Here is a 6,000-nt window from a genome sequence, read left to right on the forward strand (position 1 = left end):
GCCGGACATTGCTGAAGAAATATCGACTTCTGAACAATCTGATCCGTCCGTACACATGCCGTCACCTACAGGTCGGAAGAATGTGTGAACAATGACCCGTAAAGAAATCATTAATTTCCGCAAAGAATTAGAAAGTGCAAGTAATGTGAACCAAAGCACACTTTGACTAGACACTTCAACAATGGTCTAATAGCTTATATAATTTTGATTTTTGTCTGATATAATTTTGACCGATATTGTATATATCTATGTACCATAATTTCGTAAGTACAAATTACAAAACTTTTATCAAGCAAATGTTACGATATTGACAGTTCTAACGCCATATTGGACTAAGAAATGATAAAGATCTCAATTTAAACTAGGGATTTTGACATATTTAAGTAGAATCTTTTAGCTAATTCCGAGGAAGAGAGTGGCACGCTCTCTCGTGCTTGGCGCCCAATATTCAGTATTGAGAATTAAGAGCTGGTGGAATTTATCAGATTATTTGATATATGGCCGACTCTAAATATTTTGTGGAGTTGTAATTATCGGCGAAAACTGTATACCATAGGATGACGATCGCGAACGTACGATGAAATTACACCACGCTCGTGAGTGCGCAATTGCAATCGCAAATTGTAATTCATGTGTCCGTGATCGTAATTCTTTACAGTTTTCGCCGATAATCACAGTCCTATTTTTAGAATCGGCAATATCAAATAATCTGACAAATTCCACTCTTAACTCTCAATATCGAATATTGGGCGCCAGGCACGAGAGAGCGTGCCACTCTTTTTCGGAATTAATTAAAAGATTCTACTTAAATTATAAAGATCTCTACAGGATAATGAACGCGGACGGCTCTAATAACCGACTCAGCCACGATATTAATAGAAAGAGTGATTCATGGCCGGGAGTATATCTTGGAGAACGTACCAGATATCCGGTATTCGGTATTACCAAACACTTTTTTACTATCCGACCGGATAGATAATATCATTAATATTCGGGAACGTATCCGATTAAAATTGGATATCATTAAATTGTTGATTTTTTCTTATGCTCTAGAAAAATGTTCTAGAAACGAGTATTCATGACGCTATATCTTATACATTGTAAAATTACAATTTTTTTCTCTATAGACTTTTTTTTTTAGAAAATACTTTCTCGGAATCCGGTTGGATATCCGACTCGAACCGGATATCCAATGTTACATTCTGTCTAAATATCCGGTAATTTTACGATTCGGTGCATCCCTAATTTTTAAACAATTTTTTTTTATTCTCTACATGAAATCCACCTCACAGACACGTATTAATGCGTATACTTTAATTCTGGAAAATGATTTTCAAATTTATAAACAAAGAAAAAAGTAATTATTATACAAAAATTATTGCATTTAGTTAGTAATACAAACAACTTTAGAATCAAAGTTATGTAATTTGTATTTGAAGCAATAGTTTATAGACTAGTAATTTGTACGAAGAAATAACGTGGAGTTTTTAAAATTGGACTTAAACATCTAATTAAAATATTATTATTATATGAAAATTTATGCATATAGTACGTGAGATATTGACGTATATAATGACGTAAATCGTTTGTATGCAAGTCTATTTACAATATGACTCTAATATTTCATATTACAGGATTCCTTTAATATTTTTATGTAGAATAATCAGAGGAAATCATATTGCGTAAAAAAATTATATGTAAATAAAAATTATATTTCATTAAAAAAAAATCACCTTGAAAATTTGGAGATACGTCCACCTAAAGAGAATTTGTGAAAATCAAAACGAAAAAACGAGATAAATTCCATACTTGAAACATTTTTTGGAATAATGATAATTTGGAAGATAATTGCGTCCTAAACTTCAAATGGGACACCCTGTACTATTACTTATATAATTACATGCAAACAAGTACACTTTTTTCTTGTTTTTTCTATCAGTGAAGATAAAAATTAATACTGTTATGATAAATAAGTCTACTCAACGAATAAAAAATTATTACTGTTGCCGACAGTTTTCGATTTTTATTACCATTAATTGAAATATTTTTCCAATAAATAATTACACCTTGACATTATTTCCATTCAAATAAAACGTTGTTTAGATCTAACTGATAACGTTAGTACTCATAATTAACTGTTTATGCAACTCTCTATAAAGTTAAGTTATAACAACTTTTTGTTGCAAAAATTGAAACTGCCCTTGCATACAAAGCAATTTTCCAACGTTATCTATAGATAATAACAAATACGCCATGAAATTAAAATAACAAACGTGTATCTCGATTTTTAGACATTGGATTTTTGTTGTTCCTTGCTTGTGCAATTGAAAGTGTGAGATGTGTACACTCTGATATTACGTAAGAGATTAGCATTTTAAATATCACAATAAAGAATAATAAGTAGAAATTTCCTAAACTTAGAAATTCTTAGTAGCCTGAAAGCATATATATTTATATGTGTACCTACTACATATATATTTGTGTATATATTGCATATGCAGGCGCGTGTACACACAAATATATATATATATATATATATATATATATATATTTATATGTGTGTGTGTGTAATAAATAGATTAGTATGTACTAATTTAATCATTAATATATCGATATATGAATAAAAATTATATATCAATTATATATCAATATTTTTCTACGAAATGTTCAAAAATTTTTACATACATTTTAATTATAAAGAATTATTTAGTCCCTGAAAAAAATTTTTATTAAGCTTTAACCTTTAGACTGTCGGAAGAGCACTTTTGTGGCTCTTGAAAGTTTGAGTTAAAATACCATCATTTTTTGGTGGTATTTTTAATACTAATTGTATTAAATATATGAAATATTCCATACCAAATCGCATTTTTAAAACAGCATCTTCAAAACATTGACATTTTTAATTTTTTTTTAATTTATTAACATATTGTATAGAAAAATATGAGACGTGTTTCGCAAACAAAATTTCAGATTTTTTTATTTATAAAATTATTCACGCTTTGTAGGTCAAAGAAATTCATAAAAAAACATTCGCTCATGCGAAATTCAAATTATTATATCATCGAAGCCATTAGTCTTACAAAAAAAATGCAAGAGACCAATTTTAAAGATCTTAAATTGTTCTATAGATATTTTTAATTTATCATTTTCACCTAAATAAATCATTTTCCGTTTGTTTATAAATTTTATTAACATTTTTCTTCATAAACTTACTAATTTAAAAATTTTGTAAAAATATATGTCCATTTCAATTATGAAATAACCCTGAAAATTTCAAAATGAAACTTGAATGGAATGTACAGTTTAGCTAAAGGAAAGTTCTCTGCATTAGTCCTATATACCTTTATATTCATTTATGTTGTCAATATTAGGAACTCGAGATAAATCTATACTCAGAATTGGAATCAGTGATACCAAAAACCCTCAAATACACTATTTTTGAGAAAATAAAAAATTTTTTTATTTGACGTCCCCTGCCGGGAAAGCCACTTTTATGGCTCTGCACAAATCTCGATATTTTATGCCATGTGTACTTATGCAGGAAAATTTTCTATAAGAATTTTTTATACAAGAGAAAAAAATCACTATTTTAACGAAAAAATACAGACAGCCTAAAGATTAATAGATTATATTACTTATCATTAGATAAAATTATAGTATAAAGAATTAAAAACAAATTCAACAATAAATTAAATTTAAAATTCTATATTAAAAATTTTAAATGTCATGTATAACTATACATAAATATTTATATCAATTAAACAAGCAAAGAAGAAATGATATTCGAAATCTTCAAAAAATGAAATAATTTATTAAATTACAAGTCTGTTTTCTGTGATTAAATTAGTACTTTTAAGGTATATATGTTAAGATATATGTTTAATATTTGTCGAAAATGAGAGAGTTCTAGTGCAGCCTAGTGCAGGAACAAAAAACGGATCACAAATATAAATTATATTTTTGATCATTATAAAAAAATAATTAAATCAGATATTAAATAAATGTCTCATTTTGATTAGTAAAATGATAACTACTATAATGTAATGTTATTATACACTAAAGGCAGGAAATGGAAGTAACTTGTTACGTGTAACAAAGTAACAGTTACGAGTTACTTTTTTTGTAATTCTACTGATAACTGCGTTACTTTTTTTTATTATAACTGTAAGGGTAACGTAGTTACATTTTTTTTATAATAATAACAAATTTTACAGTTACTTTTATCGTTACTTTGCACACGGTTCGATTAAACACAAGCCACTCATAGCACTTGAGACTAGAAAGCCTCTAAGCACCTACTCTAGTCTACTGTACTCTAGTCCACTGTAATTAGTGATCGTCGACTTTTAAAAAATAACGAAAAAGCAACGAAAAGTTACTTTCTCAAGTAATGGTAACTATAATCGGTTACTTTTAAAAATCGATGATTTGTAACGGTAACTCGTTACTTTTTCTACTCGGTAACGAATAACTATAACCTGTTACTTTTAAAAAATAACTTTCCATTCCCTGTGACTAAAGAAATATTTTCTTTTGTCAAAAGAATGTTTTTTTTTTAAATATTTTTTCGTTTATTTTTCTTTTTATTTAAATATGACGCATGCTTTAAATTTATACAAAGAGCATATTTTTCAATAGTCTCACTATTGTTGTTCACTTTTGTCACATCTATTGTATTCTCGAAGAAAGAAATTATATGATTGCAACGAACGATCTGTAAAGATTTTACACGCGGCGAAAGGTTAGTCGAAATTCATTACACCAGAATATAAAAGAGGTTAGGACTCTAAGACAGTCGTACTATCAATTTAGATTACTATTTCTATCGAATAATTAATTGTTTCAATGATGACTTTTTACTTACGAGCCACAAACAACGCAGCTAACTTCTTGAACAGTAAATGTTTGATAGATCTTAAACAATTCCAAGAGTGACACAACGTACATCATCCGCTGACACTGGCATAAAGATTGCTTGAGAATCTTGAGATTACTCTTGATGTGGCTTGATGGTGAGAATATTGCCACAATACCAGAACAAAATATAAAGGAGATGGTTCGACCTTCCACGATTAATAAAAGCAGGATAAAAGCGACGTTACAGCTTTTTTATTTCAAGAGCGGAGACACTTCATCATAAGATGATGGGAAATACAACAATAAATAATAAATTTTAATCTTATTTAAATCACATATGTTTAAAAATGTCAGATTTGATGCTCTCAAGTTGGCTATGTAGCCGCCATTGTATCGTAACTGTGACGATTGTGACGTCATGAGAAACGTCACATCGTACGATCATTATATGTGGATAACGTGGAACCGTTTAAAGCTTCCCCTTCCCCCCTCTCCAGCAACTACATTTCTGTTGTCTCGGACAACAGGAGTGCTTTTGGAGTCTCGTCGAAGAAAAATTTGTTTATACTGAAATTGTGATTAAAATATTGAGAAAGAGTATATAAGCGATCCTACAAATGCTTTAAGGCATCTTTTGATTGGTCAATTGATAAAATTCTTTCTTCTGATTGGTCCATCAAACGTTTCAAAGCATTTGTAGCGAGACTTTGACCATAGTCGAAATCGCAATGTAATTACGATATTCATGATCAGAAAAGTCATCTGAAGGCTTATATATAGCGTTTTTGTTGGCAAAAAGAGACAAAATATAAATTCGTACATTATAATAAGTATAATTGAGGTACAGATAATTTTATTCATTATAATGTTTCAAGAGCTAAATTGCAAAATTCAATTGTGTATATATGCCTCCGTAAATATATTTCATAAAAAGATAAGCTGAAAAAGTCTAATATAATGTATAATACTATTTTTAAGCAAGGTTGGATAAGTTAATGTTTTTTTTTAACTAAATGAAAATTAAAATTAATAGTTCATAAATTTAATTTAGTTAAGCTAAAAGTTGAACAAAAAACGCATAGAATTAATTTAAATTAAATAAAAAGTTAATTTTGAAAAATATTATTTTTACTAAATCAAAAT

The 6,000-nt window shown here is 28.4% G+C and overlaps 1 protein-coding gene across 2 annotated transcripts in view; it reads right to left on the reverse strand.

The window, feature by feature from the left end:
* ATPCL (ATP-citrate synthase) overlaps positions 1-5,286 on the reverse strand; it is a 50,341-nt gene extending 45,055 nt beyond the window's left edge. For both annotated transcript variants that reach the window (XM_011051282.2, XM_087416360.1), the window contains exon 1: positions 4,865-5,286. The gene's annotated coding sequence lies outside the window, so the exon portion shown is untranslated. The remainder of the gene's footprint in view (positions 1-4,864) is intronic.
* Positions 5,287-6,000: the final 714 nt, after the last annotated feature.

Source organism: Acromyrmex echinatior, unplaced genomic scaffold, assembly GCF_024713525.1.
Source record: "Acromyrmex echinatior isolate Ae372 unplaced genomic scaffold, ASM2471352v2 Scaffold21, whole genome shotgun sequence".
NCBI lineage: Eukaryota > Metazoa > Arthropoda > Insecta > Hymenoptera > Formicidae > Acromyrmex > Acromyrmex echinatior.